Source organism: Phascolarctos cinereus, unplaced genomic scaffold, assembly GCF_003287225.1.
Source record: "Phascolarctos cinereus isolate Bilbo 61053 unplaced genomic scaffold, phaCin_HiC Scaffold_5;HRSCAF=322, whole genome shotgun sequence".
NCBI lineage: Eukaryota > Metazoa > Chordata > Mammalia > Diprotodontia > Phascolarctidae > Phascolarctos > Phascolarctos cinereus.
In genome coordinates this window covers 380,573,550-380,594,875 of record NW_027555958.1, presented here as the reverse complement: position 1 = coordinate 380,594,875, position 21,326 = coordinate 380,573,550, and the positions used below count along the sequence as shown (strand labels likewise).

Here is a 21,326-nt window from a genome sequence, read left to right as displayed (position 1 = left end):
GTCCTTGGGCAAGTCATTTAACCTCTCTTTGCCTCAGTTTCCTCAACTATAAAATGGATATAAAAACAGCAACTACTTTGTGGGGTTGTTGTGAGGATCAAATAAGATAATATCTGTAAAGTGCCTAGCACATAGTGCCTAGCACATAGGAGGTACTACATCAATGCTGATTCTTTTACCTTTATATCCCAAAGGCCAGTCCCTCTAGATCCTGCAAGCTCTACATGCTGACAGGCTCCCATAACTTAACCTGTAGTTCTGGTGAAACACTACTCATACTACCTTCTCCCTGTCTTCCGCACACCACAGGTAGAGAAAGATGCCCTGCCTGCTTGGAGATGAGCTTTCCAAAGCTGGATAAGGGATCAGTTGACAGGGAGGGGCCCATGAGAGCCAGGGTCCTGGGAGACCTTGGCTATGCCCAACCAGGGTCCAGCAAAAGGCCCCAGCTTGGCTCAGCAAAGCTCAGACCAGAGATATTGCTGGGCTGTGGGCTAGGAGTTAGGACCCCTGGCTTGGGTTCCTACTCAGCCACAAGCACAATGTGAAAGTCCATTTTCCCTTGTGAGATACCAAGGAATCTGGTGGCTGTTGGGGTATGTCATAGGGGACAGTGGTGACTCTATGGACTGGCAGTGATCGCTGAGGGCAGGAGGAAAAGAAGGACCTAGGAATAAGCCAATATCCTTGATCATAATTTTCCAAGATGCATGTTTAAGGGATCCAGATGTCTTCCAAGGCTTGGCAAAAGTGGTTCCCAGGGACCAAGAAATTAAGTCAAAGAAATAAGGAAGATATCAGGGAGGACATGGGAATGGGGAGAGGAACAGCCTGGAAATGAAATATAGATGCAGAATGAGGACAATGTATACAATCACAGTAATTACAAAGAAAAATAATTTGGAATGATTTAAAGAACTCTGATCAATAAAGGGATAAACCAGAGGAAAGATGGTGAAGCAGGTTACCTACCTCCTGACAGTGTAGTGGTAGGTAAGAACAGGAGAGGGGGTGGGGAGAGAGGCAGAGACAGAGAGACAGAAAGGGGGAGGAGGAGAGATAGGGAGAGAGAGAAGGAGGAACAAATAGAGAGAGGCAAGAAGAGACAGTGTGGGAGAAGGGAGAAGAGATAAAAAAGGGAGAGAGAAGAGGAGAGGGAGAGAGAGAAAGGGGGAAAAGAAAAGAGAGAGGTGGGGAGAGAGTAAAGGAAAGAGCTAGGGAGGGAGGAAGAGGAAATATAAACACAAGCAAAAAAAAGATAGCCTCTACCCTCAAGGAGGACATTTGGTAAGCACTTAATAAATGTTTGTTAACTTGACTAAATTTATGATGCTATGATTCCTATCAAAAACAAATCAACAAATGGCCATTCAGCACTTGCTTAAGTACCCCTTTCACTAGTGCCCAACAGCCCTCCTGTGGATGCTTTCCAGCCCATCAATAGCCTTCTCACAATGTGATGCTCAGAACTCAACATTACTTTACAGGCCAGGGCAGAATACATGGGGATGATCCCCTGCCTCTTCCTGGAAGCCATGCCTCTCCCAGAGCACAAGGTTGTGTACTACCATGCCTCTGAATCATATTGACTCTCAAATTTACCAGTCCTCCAGATCTCCTTCAGGCAAAGGGCTGCCCAACGATGTGTGCCTCCCCACCTTATACTTATGAAGTCAATTTTGGGGAGTTTTTCAAGCAAAAGCTGGATGACCATCCTCAGGGCATCTTGTAGAGGGAATTCCTGTTCAGTTATGAATTAAACTATCTACATCATTATTACTGAACCAAAGGAGGAAACAGGCTAATAAGACTGAAAGACTGAGGTTAAACTCCAGGAAGGACGTTCCGACAAAAAAAAAAAAAGGATGCAATTGATCAACAAGCATTAATTGGCACTGTGCCAAGTGCTTAAAATGTAAAGAAAAAGCTTAAAACAGCCTTTGCCTTCAAGGAACTTACATTCTAACTGGGGAGATGAAGCCCACATAGATACAGTAGATTTAATGTCAGGGGTGGGGGAAGGCATTAGGAGAAGGGTGATACTGGACATGTGATACAGGAAATAACTCTTGAGCTGGATGTTAAAGGAAGCCAGAGATTCTAAGGGGTGGAAGTGAGGAGGGAAAGCATTCCAGGCGTGAGTAACAGCCAGGGCAAAGGCCCTAGAATGTGGGGTCCAGGGAAGATGGTAGATTGCCTTCCCTGTAGTGTTTCTATAATAAGCTCTTATAATAAGTTCCAGAGGTGCTAAAGAACTCTTAGGACTTAGACTATAAGCCCTTATTCTACTGCAATGAGCTATAATGAGACAGGATCTGAAAGGGAGATGTTTAAGAATTCCTAGACCTGCTTTGTATGCTAGAAGGGTAGTTGAGCCTAAAGGCAGAAGCCTGGATGAGATGATGATCCTCCCTGGTTCCCACTAGGATTCCAGGAGGCACTAGTTAGTATAAAGGACTTGCACTGGGGAAACCCCTTAGCTGAGGCAGCTTGGTGGTGCAGTGGTTAGAGCTCTGGGCCTGGAGTCAGAAAGACCTGAGTGAATAAGTTTGTTGTTTCCATGACACTATCTGATCCTCTGGCGTCTCATCCTATAGTAGATTCTGAATAAATGGTTGTTGAATTAAACTGAATTCTCTCCTCTCTCTGTTCTAGAGGCAGTTAGATGGCTCAGTGGACAGATCACTGAACCTGGTATCAAGAAGACCTGAGTTCAAATCTAGCCTCACTTATTATTAGCTGGGTGACCATGAGCAAGTCACTTAACCTCTGCTACCTGCCTCAGTTTCCTCAACTATAAAATGGGGCTAATGATAGAACCTACCTCCCAGAATTGTTGTAAGGATCCATTGAGATAATATTTGTAAAACACTTAGCACATTTCCTGGCACATGGTAGGTGCTTAATAAATCCTCCTTCCTTCCTTCCTTCCTTCCTTCCTTCCTTCCTTCCTTCCTTCCTTCCTTCCTTCCTTCCTTCCTTCCTTCCTTCCTCCTCCTGTTCCTCTCAGAGCCCTCTGGGGTGAGGAGCATGCCCACGATTACCAAGCATCCCCCTTATTCTACTTCTATGCCCCAGCTGCCTTTCCCAATGGATCTGGGTGGTCTCAGGAAATATCTTCAGTACTGGACACCACATTTTAGGAAGGACATTAATAATCAGCAGAGCCTCATTGGACAGTAATCAAAGCTTGAAATCCACATCAAATATCGATCATTGGAAGGAGCTGGGAGATGAAAAGACTCCGGAGGGACAAGAGAACTGCCTTCAAGCATCTGTAGGGCTTGGGAAGGTGAGATTAGATTTGTCTTGCTTGATCCCAGAGGCAGAACAAGAGCAGTGATAGAGACTGCAAAGAGGCGGGTGTAGACAGGATGTAAGGAAGAACTTCCTAATAATTAGAGCTGTCCCAAAGTGGAGCAGGCAGCTTCAGCTGCTGAAGGACTCCCCTTCTTTTGAGGTCTTCAAGTCAAGTGACCACTTCACTGGCTATTATAATGGTGAGTGTGTGTGTAGATGGAATTCAATGGAATCCCTTTCAATTCCAAAATTCTGTGATTCTGTGCATGCAGACTCATTTAAAATGTGTCAGTCTGAGCCAAACAAAATTAAGCAGGTAAATCCGATGGGGGAGAAAAGGCACTAAATTCAACAGTCTACTGAGCAAAGCATTAGTTTGGGAGACCGGAAAACTGAATGCTGGGCCAGACGCAGACATTAAACTTACCATGCAGCCTGGGGCAAGTCATTTCTCCTCTGAGCTTATTTCCTCATTTGTAAAACTTGAGGGGGGTTGGGCTAAAGCAGGGGTGGGGAATCTGTAAACTAGAGATCACATGTGGTCTTCTAGGTCCTTGGGTGCAGCCTTTAGACTGAGTTCAAATTCTATAGAGCAAATCCTTTTATTAAGGGGATTTGTTCTGCGAAGTTTGGATTCAGTCAAAGGGCTACACCAGAGGACCTAGAAGGCCACATGTGGCCTTGAGGCTGCAGGTTCCCCTCCCCTGGACTAGAAGAACCCTAGGACCTGTCCAGGACCCATCTTCACTAGAATGCTATGATTCACAGGGTCAATGGCTTCAGAGATGAAATGGATCTTAGATCTCTCTCTCCTCATTTCAGAGAGAAGGCAGTGACTTGTCCAAGGTCACAGTGCTAGTATATTAAATGGTCCTATGCCTCTATGATCCTCCTGCCCACCCTCCACCTCCAACCAGTTGGAAGAGATTTTTACAATATTACACTGGGCTTTGGATTATCTGGAAAATGGCTGCCCCTCTATTGGTGCAAAGAGCTGAGAGTTGACTGGGTAGATTCCATTTCTCCCCAAATTACACTTGCAGAAGCCAAAGTAATGAGATGGAAATGGGTTAACCAGTAAGATCCCTTTCCCTGAATCTCAGAGACTAAAAAAGATCAATACTTAGAGATAAATTTATGCTTCTTAACTTTTGCAGCCAATTCATTTTGGAAATAAATTAGTCATTTCTTCAAGCAATGCACAGAAGAAACAAATGCTCTTCTGGGGGAGCCTTCCAGAGGTCATTTCACCCTATCCCTCTGACTCCGTGTAGGACTAAACCTCCCCCAGCCCAGAGAGAGGAACCTGGCTGTATTCTGAGAAGCCTCCAGGGAAAAAGATGAGGCAGAGTCTCCCTTCCGTCACTGCATACTCCTAATGGCTGACAAGTTCTTTCCAGAAGCTCTTTTCTTCTTAGTCTTACCTCTGCCTCATAGAATCTCTCTCTTCCTTTAAGATGCAGCTCAAACACCATCATCTGCGGGAACCCTTGCCAGATCCCTACCCCACCCCCATTGCTAACACCCTCCCTCCCTAAGCACGTTGTATTTAAATCTTTGCATTTCTTCCCTTTATACCTAATCTGCACACACACACACACACACACACACACACACACACACACACACACACACACACACACACACACACCCTTGTTGTTGTCCCCCTGTTAGAATGTAACTTCCTTGAAAGCAGGGATTGTTTCATTCTCTTTGTTTTTATCTCTGGTGCTTAGCACAATCCCTGGCACAAAATGGGCACTCTATACATGATTATTCATTGATTGATTTTAGCCTGAGCTCGTCTGTTTGCAGGCAGCCTTCTCTGGAGTCATAGTCTAAAGCTACAGATTCTGAGGCATGTTATAAATTCCCTGACTTCCTGCTTTTCATCATCCCCCACCTACTCCCATCTTTAGTCATAGTGGGATGTTCAAACTTACACTTATCTTGCTAGGAACAAACCTGGAACCAAAACGTAGATCTCCTGACCCCTACCTAGTCTAGGGCTATTTTCATTGCTTCCTTACCCTTAACGATGAGACCTGTCTCCCCATCCCCCAAGGGGAGCAAGGATGCCACATCTGATGGTTTCAGTGACATCCTCTATGGAGGACTTGGTTCTGCTCTTCCTTTTGGGGAGAGGGGCTGACCTTGGGGGGAGGTGTCTGCCTGTCACTCCAGGCTTTAGAAGGAAGGATATTCTGGCCACTGGCTTCCTGTGGCTCTCACCTCCCCACCATCTATTACCCAGCCTCTCCAGCCTAAGCCACCATTTTGTACCGCTGAAACCCCATAATGCCCTGGCTTTCTCCTTCTAGCCTATAGTCAGATGGACATTAGCTACAGTTGTGGTGTGGCCCCACCTAGCCTGAAGGAGTTTATCTCTCATTCTTTCAGCCCAGGAGAAGTGGATCCCAAGCCAAAGGCTGCTGCCTGGTCCCAGAGTGGGGAGAGTTAATACTGCAGCAGCAGAGAGAGCACAGGGGAATGAACAAGATGCTGAGTCACCAACTGACTGCCTGGACCTCAGCAGCATCCTTCTGCGCTCATGGTCCCCGGGGGTGGCACAGCCAATGCCCCATTCCTGTCATCTCTGCTGGGGGTGAAGAAAGGGTCTGATTGACATGGAGTCAGGTAAACAAGGTTCAAATCCCAGCTCTGCTCTTTACTGCCTGTGTGACTTTGAGCAGATCACTTTTTCTCTTCGGCCATCAGATGTTATTATTGTTGCTCAGACGTTTTTCAGTCATGTCTGACTCTCTGTAACACCTTTTGGGGTTTTCTTGGCAAAGATACTGCAGTGGTTCTGTATTTCCTTCTCTGGCTCATTTTACAGATGAGGAAACTGAGGCAAACAGGGTGAAGTGACTTGCCCAGGGTCACACAGCTAGTAAGTGTCTGAGGCTAGATTTGAACTCAAGTCTACCTGACTCCAGGACCAGCACTGGGCCACCTAGCTGCCATCAGATGCCTAAAAAACAAAACAAAACAAAAAACAACCCAGATCAGACTAGTTGATTTCTAGGGTCCCTTTCAGTCCTAAATTCTATGATACAAGTGGCTTCATGGAGGAGGTGGATTTTGAGCTGAGGGGCATAAAATGATAAGGCGGGGCAGATTGTTCTAGACAGGAGGCACAGAAAGAGAGAAGGATCAGAGGGAGGAGAGGAAGTCAGTCTAACGTCAAGGACTTAGTTGATCACCCACTATTTGTTCAGTTCTATACTGTAGGATACTGTGAAAGGATACAGAGAATGCAAGAGATCTTGCCCCCATGGGGCTTACAATCTAGTTGGATGGACAGGCCATTCCAACGCAAGAATTGGGAAAGGATTGAGGGTGAGCGACTTTTCCTTTCTGGGACTCAGTTTCCTCCTCTATAAAATTGGGGGAGGATGCTGGATTAGATAGTCTCAAAGATCCCTTAATATTTAATACATAACTTAATACAATACTTAATAATTAATCCCTTCATACAGTTCATAATACTGTGATTCTGTAACTCATCCAGAAAAAGCGTGGCCCCCATCCCCTGGATCCCAGCTTCCAACTGCTCCCTATTAGGGAGAATACTGTCTTCCATTTATGGAATGGATGGTCTCTGGAAGCACAGAGTACTTGATCTCTTAACTAGAAATGGGATTGGAAGCAGAATGTGAGTGGTATTGACAGTGAGGACTTAAGGATATCGAAATAGGTGATAATCAGAATTTATATGGCACTTTAAGATTTTCAAAGCACTTTACAAATATTATCTCATTTTTAACAACCCTAGTACATATGTGCTATATTATCTCAATTTTACAGATGAGAAAATTGAGGCAAATGGGTTAAATGACTTGCCCAAGGTCACACTAGGCACAGTAATTGTCACAGTCTGAATCTGAACTCAGGTCTTTGGGACTTCGAATCCAATGCTTTATGACACCTAAGCTGCCTAGGTAATCAAGAGAAGAGATGGAATCTCTTTCCCCTGAGGATTTAAAGATCTTTGTATTCAGAGTGAATTTTAAAAAATCATGCCGGGGGGGGGGGGGGGTGAGTGGTTGAGATGACCTCAGGAAGGTCCTACCAGACGAAGTAATCTGTGATGTTTGCTTGAGATCTTAGGCACTCTACTTAGCTTTGCTCAGGTTTCTCTAACTCTCCATTTGGGAAGAGTGCTGTTCTTTGGGAGGCGTTTGGGGAAAACTGGGAGGGTACCAGGAGAGTGTAGCTTAGGAAAAAAAAAGATCATGGGCATTAATGTGATTCAGGGCCTCCATGCAGAGAAGCAGACAAGGCATTGTCACATAGAAGACATGCTATCCTTTCTAAGGTCAGTTTCCACTTATCCTTCAAGCCAGATACACATCTTCATTTTAAGCTACAAAATATTAAAAATTCATAAATCTCCTACCTAACCAAATGGCACAAGCTCCTTTGTACCTTGATGGTCTTCACTAAGGGGCACTGATAAGAGTCCTGAATGTCTCAGTTCTGCAGAGAGCGGCTGGGAGGAAGGGGGCAAGAAAGAATATATGTGAATGCCACTTCAACCGCTGGGAAAGTCAGGGTCTGGGAACATTTAATGAAAGCAGGGGACCCAGGTCTGGGGAGTAGAGCAAAAAGATAAAGGAATGGGGGTCATATGGTAGCTGTCTAAGAAGGGAATCAGGCAGAAAATGGAGGAATCTGGTCCCTTCGGGGAAGGCACTCGATGACCACATGGTACCCACTCCTGCAGAAACCCTGCTTCCTTCTCTTGGAATCCTCACTCAGCCCTCAGGTAAGTAAAGACTAACAGCGCCCTCTAGTGCTGGGTCTTCACACTGCAGCCACTGTAGCCCCCATTCCTTGGCAGGAGTGACTGAAGAGTCCCCCTAGCCTGCAGCTGGGAGCAGGCAGCCCTGAGTCAATGATCACAACCTGGAAAGGAAGAGATGGGAGACCAGCTGGAGACCAGAGGCAGAGGGAGACTTCATTAGCCATGAAACAGAGCAGAACAGCAGTGAGAGGTATTTGCCAGCCAGCTACCCAGAGCAAGGGAAGCTGCAGCCCTTCAAAGTCCCTGAGGCACACACCAACATTTTCTGTTTGGTGATGTGAGTACAAGTATATACACATGTGTGTAATAGTGTGTAAAATAACCTGTAGGATCACTAAAATATAGGTTTACATATATGCTCTGTGCTATGGATGACTTTAAACCTTTAGCTCCCCTTCACCTGGGTAGAAGGAACAAAGGAATTACGAAGGCAGAGCCCAGCCCTGAAGACTCTGGGAGGGGGAGGGATAGTATTTGCAGTGCAGTGGAAAAAAGTGTTGGGACCTGGGTATACTGCCTGGCCTTGCCACCTGCATAACCTTGGGCAAGTCACTTAACTTCTCTCCACCTCAGTCCCCTCCTTATAAAATGAGGAAGTTGGACCACACAATCTCCAAAGTCCCTTTCAGGTTCTAAATCTGTGGTTTATAGAGGTGACACAAAGATGGAGTGAAGAAGGGGGAGGCCCCAAGAACCAGCCAGTGGGCAGGGAAGCCGCATAACAATAAGGTTGTCACAATAACACAGCCCTCTCTGTGAGTGATCCCATTTGAGCCTCATGACAGCCCCATAATGTAGAGGCTACGAATGTCATCATCCCCTGTGGTGTAGAATACTGGAGGTATTATTACCCCATCTTACAGATTAGGAGACCAAGGCCCAGAGCCGGTCAGGCAATTTGGAGGCGGGACTTGAAATCAGGTCTTCCCAACCCCAAGCCCAGCCCTCTCAGCTATGGTGCCTCTCAGGGGTTGCCTTCATTATCCATACACAGGATGCGAACTCTAGTGCAAAGTCACTATGTGCAACATCACTATGATGTTCTTTGCTTTCATCAATTTGTCTGTGAAACTGAGCATTCCCTGGACCATTATGTTTTGATGGAACCGATAGCTGATAGATGGGTTTTACCTGTATCCTGGTCCTGGTGACTCACACTTGGGATAATTAAGAGCAGTGTCTTACCCTTTTACAGAATGATGGAATCTCAGACTTGGAAGAAGTTTTAAAAGGCATCTAGGAATCCCCTCTCTGGCCTTGACTTACAGGAAAATAATAATAATAATAGCTAACATTTCCATAGCATTCTAAGGTTCCCCAAAACCCTTTACCCGGTATTGTCTCATTTAGTACTCACAACCACCCTGGGAGGAAGATGCTGTTATTATCCCCATCTTTCAGATGTGCAAAATGAGTCAGGCCGAGGTGAAGGAACTGGCCTCGAGTCACACAGATAATAAGTATCTGATGTCAAATTTGAATTCATGTCTTCCTGAGTCCAGGTCTGGCATTGTATCCACCGCACCACCTTACTGCCTCAAGGTTTCAGAAACTGTTTTGTGAACACAAGATAATCCTGTGGTCAAATGGCTTATTATCACATAGATTTTGTAGAGGCTATAGTTCTACTGTTGTGTGGACTAGTCAAACCATATCTGGGCTGGGGGGTCTTATGAAAGACATTGACAAATAGAATATGTTCAAAGAATGCAGAAGGGAATGAAGAGAATTATGAGGACTGTGCCTGATGAAGACCATTTCAAACAGAAAAGGGGAAGGACAGAACAGCTATCTTCTGGTATTTGAAGGGCCGTCATATGGAATAGAGATTTTACTTGTTAGTTTTGGCCCCAAAGGACAGAAAAAGGGGGTGGATACATCAGAGAAACAGCTTTAGACTTAATATAAGGAAAAACTCCCTAACCAAATGGAATGACCTGCCTCAGGAGGATATAGAGGTGACTATAGGTTTATGGGCAGAGAGTAGATGGCTAGTTTTCAAGGAGATTGCAGAGGGAAATTCTTGTTCAGGTATACATTGGAGAAATGGCTTTTGAGTCTCTGATTCTGGTGTTATGGGTCAAGGAGGTGAAGCAATGGGAAAGAGCTGAGAATAAGGCACTGAGACACCTGGGGACTCATCCCAACACTCCTACCTACTAACTTACGGGACGTTGGGCACATCAGCCAACTATGTTTAAAATGAGGAGGGGTGGGGAGTAACTAAGCACCCTTCTAGCATTTCAACAAGGCAGAGTTCCCTCCTCCTTAAGCTGGCTTGGCTGCCTCTAGAGAGCAAGCCAAGCCTGTGAGCTCAGCTCTGGACCTCTATGAGGTCAGTAATAATAATAATCCCTTACATATCTATAGCATTGCACACAAAATGCTTTCACATACATTATTTCATTTGATCCCCTTGACATTTGATGTGCTAAGTAAGGCAGGATGCAAATACCAATGGGAGTCAAGAAGGCCTGGGCCTAGTCCAGGGTAGAGCCACAGACAGATGGCATTGGAGTTGGTGTCTCCTTTCTGAAAGTGGTTCAAATACAACTCCCTTAAGTACATTCCTCAACCTCCCCCAGCCCAGTCTACCCTAGGCAGCACCTCATCCCATCTTTGAGTTACTTCTCTCTGAGACACTCAGAGGCTTTTGCCAGGGGCTAGCTCATTCCCCTTTCCCAGATCCCAGGGGAAAGGAGAACTCCACTCTCCATTTCGCAGGTAGGGAATTTAAGGCCCAAAGAAGTGTGTTGATTTGCTGAAGGTCACCCTGATTGGACAGTGGCAGCAAAGCCAAGGATGAAATTCAGGACACCTCATTCCCAGATCAGCGCTCTCCCTAAGGTACTGTATTTATTCAGCAAACAGGGAAACTGAGGCACAGACAGGGAGACTGGAACAGAGAAGCCCAGGCCTCATGATGGGATGGGGGAAGGAGAAGTTGGAGTTCTGGGAGCAGAAAATCTAAAGAATTTCTAAAGAACCATTCAAGGTCCTTATCTAGAGCTGTCCTTATACCTTTGCCCTTTATGAACACTCTTTGATCTCCATTAGACAGAAGACCTGATTTTGGAATGGGGAGTGGGATCTCTCATGCTGTGTCAGGATGAGCATTCCAAGGATGGACTTTCAGGGAATTCAAGGAGGGGAGAGCTGGTCTGCTGAGGCACGTAGTGGCCCCTCTCAAACAACCATTCATGCCTCCACTGGGCCATGTGCCTGGAAGCACCCAGCTCAGCCCAGCCTAGCTTTCCAGGCAAGTCCCTGTGCTTCATGGGAGAGCGAAGGAAAGGGAAGATTTGGAGCATCACTGTGTGACATAGGGAAAGAAATGTCCCCTCCCTAAGTATCTGTTTCCTTATCTGTGAAATCAGGGCATTGGATGAGATGAAGGCCCTTCTACCTCTAATAATCTGGGGTTTTGTAATTTTGCACTGGTTGAGGCCTGCCCTGCCAATTTATCATTCAAGGCTGAAATTCTATCATTACAGTTTCAGGAATCCTCTTAAAATGCAACTCTCCAACCAAACTCGGCCCCCAAAGAAGAAATCTGAGAAGGTACCTCTCTATCTTCTTTGCAGAGATAGAAAACTATGGGTATTGGCACATAAGACTTGGCAATAGTTTGAAAAAATTTGACATATGTAATAATAATTACATATAATGTTTAATAATTATTATTTAAAATATAATAATATCAAAACAATAATTTTAATAATGATTATTAATATAATGATTAATAATGATTATTAATATAATGATTAATAATAATTAGGTTATATAGAATATCAGATTTTTCAATACATTCATTAGTTTTGCTGACCTGGTTTTTCTCTTTTTTCTCTTTGGCATAAGGGATGGCTCTCCAGAAGGTTCAAGAAGAGAGATATAATGAGAAATCCAAGTAATGTTAAAAACAAAAAGTCATCAATAAATATTTTTAAATGTAAACATCTACTGTACATTAAAGTGCATCAGTCATTAACACCTTTCATGGAAAAGTTTATCAGGTCCTTTCCAACAGTAAGCTAAAAACAGTTTTTGGTAGAGAAGGGAAGAGAGAATGAAAGAGACTAAAGATGCTGGTATCAGGTGGGGGAGGGCAGAGCACTTCAGGGGGAAGATGGTAAGGTCCTGCAGACAAATGTCACCACTCAAGTCAGGAATTCATGGAACCTTAGTACAGGAATGTGCCTTAAAGGTCATCTAATCTAATCTCAGAAGGATGCAGGAATCCTCCCAGACTAGACTGGCCCCGGCTCTGCCATCCCCAGTGGTAACAGTCATGCCTCTGGATGAGGAAGTGCTGTGCCTGTCCTGGGAGGAGATGGCCATTTCCTACCTTGCTACTGACAGCTCTGGGTCTCTGGGAAGGTAAAATGGGCCATGTGGGTCCCTAGGGTGCAATTATGTTCCCCAAACAGCAGTGGCTCCCTCTTTTCTGGACTGGAAGGGGGAGGAGTGAAATGAAAGAGAGATGGTGATTGGGAGGACGCCCTGAAAACCCTGTCCTCAAAATGCCAACATGCTGGAGGATGGGAAACATATGGGTAGAGGGAAAATTCCAATGGAAAATTCCAAGTTGGCCAGGCATTCTTAAACACCTCCCTTGTGGGTAGATGTAGGGGAGAGGGCTCAGGGAGGCATGTTTGGAAGTATATAGGCTACTGGGAAAAGGATAAGTCTGTGCACATTTGTTGTTATTTTAAGATTCTATAAGGAATTGTAAGAGGATCACAGATCTAGAATTGGAAGGTGCTTTAGAAATTTTCTAGTTCAACTCCATTTTACAGATGAAGAAACTGAGGCTTGCCCAGGATTTGAATCTAGGTCCTTTGACTCCAAATTGATCACTCTTTTCACTGTGACATCCTGCCACTATGGTGGCTTTTTCTACCGCCTGAGTTGATGCTAGAGGATTCAAATGGGCAGGGGAGTGTAGTGGGAAGACCACTGGCCTGGGAAGCAAGAGGAATGAGTGCTAGAAACAGTTTTGTTGCTGACAAAGTGTGTGACCTTAAGCAAGTATTTCTTTTTCCTAACTTTCTGTTTTTGCATGCATAAAGTGAGTTAATAAGAGGTTTTACATCATACCCAGAAAACTGTCCAAAATGATAAAAGATTGGAACAGTCAATATCGGTGAGGTTGTAGACAGACAAGTAAACTAATACATTGTTGGTGGATCTGTGAATTGATCCATTGGTCCATTCTGGAAAACAATTTCAAATTATGAATGAACAAATGAATGAATGAAAAGTATTTATTAAGTATTAACTATATGCCCAACAGGAGCTCTATGTGGCTCAGTGGACAGAGTGCTGGGCCTAGAGTCAGGAAGGCCTGAGTTCAAATCTGGCCTCAGACATTTACTAGCTCTGTGACCCCAGGCAAGTCATGTAACCTCCATTTGCTTTAATTCACTGGAGGGGGAAATGTGCAGTATCTTTGCTAAGAAGACCCTGTGGACAGTACCGGTGTCCATGGAATCTTGAAGAGTCAGACACAACTGAATGGCTGAACAGCAAAGATGCCCAACAAAACTGAGATAGCATCTGCCCTCAAGGACCTTACATTCTAATGGAAAGAACAATAAATATAGGGGCATGATAGCCAAGGAAGACATTTATGGTCTATGAAATCACAAAAACTCTGAGTGAATTAATGGGACAATCCACAGACACGACCTTTCCAGAGGCAATTTGGATACAATTTGTAGGGTAAGGGATGGAAAAGCAGAAGAGGGTATATCGAAGAGAGGGAGAAGGCAGGGCAGAAAATGGCAGAGGTGAGGATAAGGATGCATGGCCCCAGGCAATACAGAGCTCAGTGGTTTAGCTCTTCCCAAGAGTGGTGTCTTGGTGGCCCAGTTTGGAAGATGGAGCAAAGGAGGTGACGAAAATGTCCATACTCTTTAACCCAGAGATTTTACTGCTCTGCATATACCCGAGGGGGGTCATTGACAAAAAGGAAGATCCCAAATATATTATATGTATGTATGTATAATGATACGTATTTTATTATCAAATACAAAATAGATGCCCATTGACTGGGGAATAGCTAAAAAAAATTGTGGTACATGAATGTAATGGAATATTACTGCGCTATAACAAACAATTGATATGATAACATCAGAGAAGCATGAGAAGACATAAGAACTGATGCAAAGTGAAATCAGCAGAACTAGGAAAACAACCTACACAATAACTACAACGATGTAAATGGAAGACCTCCCTTTAAAAAACAAGGACAATACAACAATCCAAAGTGAATGCTGAGACAGTATAATGACCAAGCTTGACCTCAAAGAAGGGATTTGAGCAGGCATCTCTTCCCATTGCAGAGGTAGTAGGCTATGGTTGGGGAACACTGAATATAGTGTTAGACTTTTTTGATATATTGCTTAGTTATGCTGAATTTTTTCCCCTCCTTTTAAAAATTATTTTTTACAAAGGACAGCCCTTTGGGAAGGGAAAAGGGATGGGTGCACTGAGAAATACAGTGCAAATAAAAACAAAAAAAAATCAATAAAATTTATTTTTAAAAGCGAGTTGGGCAAAACAATCTCCAAGGTTTGACATCCTATAATCTATAGGAATGGAGCTTACAGTCTGTCACCTACATCTCCATCCAGGTACAATAATTTCCACACCTGGAGGGCTGGAGCTGAGTGACTCAAGATACTTTTTACTATAGAAAAAAATATTTTGAAGAGGTTTTGTATTTGCAACTTGCTTCTCTCTCCCAACAAACCAACCTCTTTTATTTAACTGTCCTCATTTGTTCCAGCCTGGCTAGGACTCTATGCTCTTGGCAAAAAAAACTAGTTGTCACGAACTGCCCTTGCTTCATTCTTGTGCCATCAGGCACACTATTCTCTGACCTGTGTTCTCTCCTTTCTTTTCTGACAAGTCACATCCTTCTCCTATTTTAAGAGAACCTCCCATATTCATTCTCTCTCTGTTCAACCTCCCCTCACTTCCAGGTGCACCTCCCTTTCTGTTCAGCTGTGGTGCCTCTGTCAATCTAACAAACATTTATCTAGCATCCACTATACACAAAGTACTGTGTTTTTACTCAGGTTGATAGATATGTGTGTTTTTCGCTTCTACTATTAGTCTGTTTCAGTTCTCCTCTTCCTAGAGATGAGAAAGCTTAGGCCCAGAGGTTAAACCACTTTTCTAGGCTCACAGAGGCTATGCTGACTGACAGAAATAGAGCTGAGGGTCAGAGGTGGTTTGGTCTTTTACTTGCCCCACTGGCACAGATGCAGTTGAAAGTGCAAGCCTCATCCCAAATCTGGGAGTTGCTCTTAAGTAACAGTATATTACATTTACATAGTGCTTTAAAGTTGACAAAATAGTTTAGAAATATTATTTCATTTGATCCTCCAAATAGCCCTGGAAAGTAGGTGCCATCATTACCCTCATTTTGCAGATGAGGAAACTGAGACAAAGAGAGGTTAAGTGATTTGCCCAGGTCTTCCTGATTCTAGGTCTACTGTTCTATCCACTGCACCACATAGTTGATTCTCAAAAGCTGATTGATTCTCAAAATCAAAACTGAGTCTCTACTCTGTGGGGCAGATATTATGGGTATTATAAATAGCTTGTCCACGATCACACAATTAATTGCACCAAGATGACATTTTGCTTACATCTCTAGAAGGTAGACTGAGTGCCCAAGGCAAAGCTGATGGTGAAAAGGACATCTTCACTTGAGGAAGGTGAGGAGAGAGGGGATAGGGTAGCAGTGGCTAAGGGGGAATGGAAGAAAGGAAATGAGTAATAATTAAGGAAGGAATTAGGCAATAACTACCTACATTGGGTGGTCTGTGTTCAATTCAGTTCACTTGCCCAAGCAGTGAACATCTAAAATGCCATATAAGATAACAGGAGATCATAGGAACTCTTGGAAAGGGATCCTACATAAGCTCATAGATTTTTGAGCTGGAGGCACCTCAGAAGTCACCTAGTCCACGTTCTTCCTTTTACACATGAGGAAACCAAGACTCAGGGAGGTTCAAAATGCTTATCCAAGGTCCCACGGGTAGTAAGCATCAAAGGCAGAATTAGAACATAGGGCCTTTGACTACGGAGCCAAATCTCTTTCGACTATGCCATGTTAACTGCTCTTCTCTTTACAGATGAGGAAACAAGCCCAGAGGCTTTAAGTGGCTTACCTAAGTCACACAAGTAGTAACACAAGTGGAATTTGAACCCAGATCCTTGGAATATAAAATCAGTGCTTTTTCTACTATGCCCTGCCATTCCATAATTCCCAGGTGATGAAGGAATGGAGATGGGGCACGTACCTACTCACAGAATCATAGATCTTAGAGGTCATCAAGTCCAATCCCTTAATGAAGGATTATAATAAAATATAATAACAATATAGCATATATTGCATAGTATATAATAAAATGTTATAGATGAGGAAACTAAGTAGGTGACTTGAACCCCAGACCCTCTGACTTGAAATCCTCTAATACTCTTTTCCCTATACGACAATTTCCCCAAAGGCTCAATAACACTGAAGTGGTTACAAGAGAATATAGTGGCATCTGAGTATATCAGCACGAAGGAGACTCAGAAGAAAGGAGGAACCAGTTCTAGGCACAGTGAATCAGGGGAAGCTTCCTGGATAAGCGGCACTTTGGCCTGAATTCTACGGGGGGAAAGGCTAAATAGATGAGAGAAGGTTAGGCTATAAATGGGGAACAGCAATTCTAAGAAAGAAACAATTCTATTTCCGGGGACGGAGGAGGAAAGAAAGTTTTAACAACTTACCACTACCAACTGAATTTCCTGGATATTTCAGGGATGGCTGTGTGCTCCTTGTAGATCAAGACCTACAAAATAGACAACACATTGATTAGACACACAATGTCCTTCCTACTCTTGAGGGATCTCTAGGCTTCAAGACTCCATCTGAAGCCTTGTGTTCACTCTAAGAGAGACACTGACAAATTGAAACATGGCCAGAAGCCAGAATGGAGGTGGGAGTGGGTGAGGAGTCTGGAAATGATGCTATTTGACAGAAGGTGGAGGACCTAGTGATATTTAACCTGGAAAGGAGACTTAGGGGAGTGGCATAAATGCTGTTTTCATGTGACAGTATCTGATATTTATATTGTTATTTCAAGTTTGTAGAGCACTTTTTTCTCTACGTGATCTGATTTGAGCCTCACAGCAACCTTAAGAGATGATCTGCAAGTATTATGATTCCCATTTTGTGGATGAGGAAGTGACAAGCAGCATGTTGTAGCTGATAGGAAGACCTGGGTTCATGTTCTATTGGGACACACACTGGCTCTGTGACCCTGGGCAAGTCACTCAGTACTTCTCTATGCCCCAGCCAATTAGCTCTCAAAGACTACGGCCATAAAGTCACAGGGTAGGTGATCTTTACATTGGTAGAGGGAGTTCTGTTTGGAGAGCTCTCTATCCCCAGGAAATCACAAGTCCAGCCCAAAATAAAAATGGATGAGGAAACTCAGGTTCAGGGGAGTTAAAGGATCCACCTTGATCAGAGTTAGAAAGTGAACCTCCACGTTACATGAATTGGACATGACCAGAACAGTCTGGGTTACACAAGTGTCAGAGTCTTCCAGTGTCAATGATCTGGGTCTTGTTGACTCTACCAGCATACTATCCACCAGGCAATGCTGCCTTTCAATTATTTAAAGGACTGTCATATGGAAAAGGGTTTTTGATTCATTCTGTAAGACTTTAGAAGACTAGCAAAAGTTTGAGGGAAGAGGATTTCAACTGACTCTGATAAAATGCTTTCTAATAATTAGCAGCAGTCCAAGAATGGATGGAACTCCCAATCACTGAAAGACTTCACAAAGAGACTGGATGGTGGATATCATAAAAGTGTCTCATAATTGGGGTTCTTACTTTGGACAGGAGGTTAGAAATGGTCACAGAATCATAGACCAGTAAAGATGGAAGGGACCTAAGATCATCCAGGCTAACCTCTTCATTTTGCTAGATGAGGAAACTAGAGTCCAGTCAAGTTAAATGACTCGTCTAAAGCCACACGGCCAGTAAGTGACAGATGTGGGACTTTAACTCAGGTTTTCTGAATAACTCCCAGTGTCCTGTCCCATTATATTTATTGAGCTAAGGATATATCAGTTATCTGTACAAATAAGTTGAGAAGTGGGGTCAATCCCAGGCAGGAAAGAAGCCTGGAAGGGGATCTGGGACTGCATTGCATGTAGAAGATGCTCAATAAATGTTGCTGAGATTCATAAATTCTGCTCACAACAAATATGTGTGTGTGAGGAAAAAAGGAAAGAAGAAAGGAAGGAAGGAAAGAATGAAGGAAGTAGGGAGGAGAGGAGGGACAGAGGAAGGGAGAGAAGGAAGGAAGGGAGAAAAGAAGGAAGAAAATAAGGATGGAAAGGAGGGAGGAAAATAGGAGGGAGAGAAGAAAGAAAGAAAAGAAGGAAGGGAGGAAGGGAGGGAGGGAGGAAGGAAGGAAAGAAGGAAGAGAGGAAGGGAAGGAGGAAGGAAGGAAAGGAAAAACCTAGAAGTTAATAAAATCAGAAATTTAGAAAATTGTCATTTTCCCCCATTTTATTTATAGACCACCTTCCTTAGATGTTCCTGGACCCTAGGTTAAGAATCTGTAATCCAGTTCAAATCTCAATTTTATAGATGATGGAATTGAGAGCCAGAAAGGGAAGCTATTTTCCCAAGGTCATACAAATGGGATATAATTGAACTGGAACTCAAAACTCAGGTCTTCTGACTCCAAATCCAGTACCTTCTCACCCACTATAACATGACACTTACGCCTGCCTACACCTGGAAGCTTTAGTCTGGCACTTGTCCCACCATTTCGGAGGCAAAGGTTCTTTTGACCGATGAACTAACCTACTTCTTGAGGTTTCTCCTCCTTCCCCAGATGTAAAATCTCTAGCTCTTCCAACTTCAGTGATCCTAGGAGAGAGCAAGGGTGCTCACCTCTCACTCCCCGGTGGTATTGAAAGAAAATCAGCCAAATTCTGGGCCTCAGGCATCACCCCAAGATGACCACTGAGAAGTCAATAGTTTTGGTCTCCCTTTAAGCACCAGAGTAAATTTACCAAATGTTAGAGGTAGAATGGATCATCTAGGTCTACCCCATTTCATTTTACGGATAAGGAAACTGAAGCCTAGAGAAGGGGAGGTGACTTGACCAAGGTCACACAGCTAATAAGTGGCAGAACTGGACGTGTACCCAGGTTTCATGGATGTTAATAATGAAAGGGACCCTTGAGGTCATCTAGACTTCCATTTTCTATACTGTTTCATGAATAGGGCTTCTTCCCTGAATCACGGGCCTTAGGGCTGGAAGGGATCCGACTCCCTCATATTTTTTTGAGGCAATCAGGATTAAGTGACTTGCCTAGGGTCATACAGCTAGTAAGTGTCTAAGGCTGCATTTGAGCACAGGTGTTCCTGACTCCAGGACTGGTACTCTATGTGCTGAGTCACCTAGCTGTCCGCTGACTCCCTCATTTTACAGAGCAGTGAAATGGGCTTAAAGAAATGAAATGAGGAAATGAGAGGAGGGTAGCTAGGTGGCGTAGTGGATAGAGCACCGGCCCTGAAGTGAGGAGGACCTGAGTTCAAATCTGGCCTCAGACCAAACACTTACTAGCTGTGTGACCCTGGGCAAGTCACTTAACCCCAATTGCCTAAAAGCAAAAAATAAATAAATAAATAAAAATTAAAAATTTTTTAAAAAAAGAAATGAAATGAGTAAAATTCAAATTCAAGTTCTGGAACTCCAAATTTTGCACTCTATCTATGACCTCAGGTCCTCTGAGAAAATGCCTGTGCTGGGATATTTTTACCTTTAAAAATAGCCAATATGGAATTATGTATGTATCAGCAATGGATTTTGTGTGCAGCAGTTTTGGGATAGAAAAACAGATTTAACCTTTTATTTTGCTCTAAATTTCTCTTGATTCTCTTTTATCCCCAGGGGTGTTCATTGACTCAGATCCTCCTGGAGAAGAATTTTGGGATTATATCACCATCCCAAGTATAAAAATGTTCTGTAACCAAGTGGATTTAGTTCAACTCCTTAATTTTACAAAGGAATAAACGGAGGCTGGGAGAGGTTAATATTGGCCCAAGGTCATTCTGAGAATCCGTATCTGCCTTGATGATGCTTTATATACTTTACAGTGGCAAAGCCAAGTCCAGAGCTAGGTCTCCAAAATCCTAGGCTAGGATTTTGCTCCCTTCGCCTACTGTGGGGATGCTGCTGAGTACCTGAAACTCAGGCATGGAGAGGGGGATGACTTAGGAGAGAGGAGAGACCAGCTTGCCCCGTCATTCTAAATCATAGGGATGCTACCACAGGCTTGCTCTTGGGAGCTGTGTCCCTTGTTTCTATCATATGGCTCCCACCACTTTCTGGGGAAGGGGCTCAGGTCAATAAGGTCCCCAGTGGAATGGGCTTGTCTCTGGTTCCTTTGAGACAGAGTTGCTGCTGGGACAGAATGCAGCAATCAGAGAAGCTAGAGGGTATAATGGTAAAGGTGAATGTTAGATTTGTGTCATGACAGGCAGCTCAGTCAGCCCACAGAGCTTAAAAATAGAGAGATACTTGGGTGTAAGGGGAGAGCCAGGGACTAAAATCAGTATTGCCAGTGCAAGACCATCAAAGTCCCCAAATCTACCTCATTTCTCAATCTGAGTGCAAACGCTTTCCCCATTCAACTTTGCCCCACCCTTCTGAGCACAAAATTGTGAAATCATCAAAGTTGGTCTTCAGTGCCCGAGCCACTCAGAATTACCTTGTATTGATTTCATATATATTTTGTATATATTTATATATGCACATGTTATAGTTCTCTTTTCTTCCTTCCTTCCTTCCTGCTTGCCTTCCTCCCTCCCTCCTTTCTTTCTTTCCCTCCTTCCTTCCTTCTCTCCCTCCTTCCCTTCTAAGTATTAGCTCTCTCTGCGCTCTCTCTCTCTCACCCTCTCCAATACTGCTCTCAAGAAAAGAACTTTGTCATTTAAATCTCTGTTTAGCTATTAGTCACTCTGGTACTACTCCTAGAGACACACTGAAGTTTGCATCTGATCACAGAATTATATCATCAAAAAATATTAAAACCATAGAGATCAGTAAGTCTGGGGATTCTTAACCTGGAATCCACATAGGTCAAGTCCACCCTCAAGTCCACCTTCAAGGTGTCTATGGATA

The 21,326-nt window shown here is 43.7% G+C and overlaps 1 protein-coding gene across 2 annotated transcripts in view; it reads right to left on the bottom strand.

Annotated features, from left to right (window-relative positions):
• SYT2 (synaptotagmin 2) overlaps positions 1-21,326 on the bottom strand; it is a 172,092-nt gene that overhangs the window by 39,518 nt on the left and 111,248 nt on the right. For both annotated transcript variants that reach the window (XM_021003177.2, XM_021003176.2), the window contains exon 2: positions 16,901-16,962. The gene's annotated coding sequence lies outside the window, so the exon portion shown is untranslated. The remainder of the gene's footprint in view (positions 1-16,900; positions 16,963-21,326) is intronic.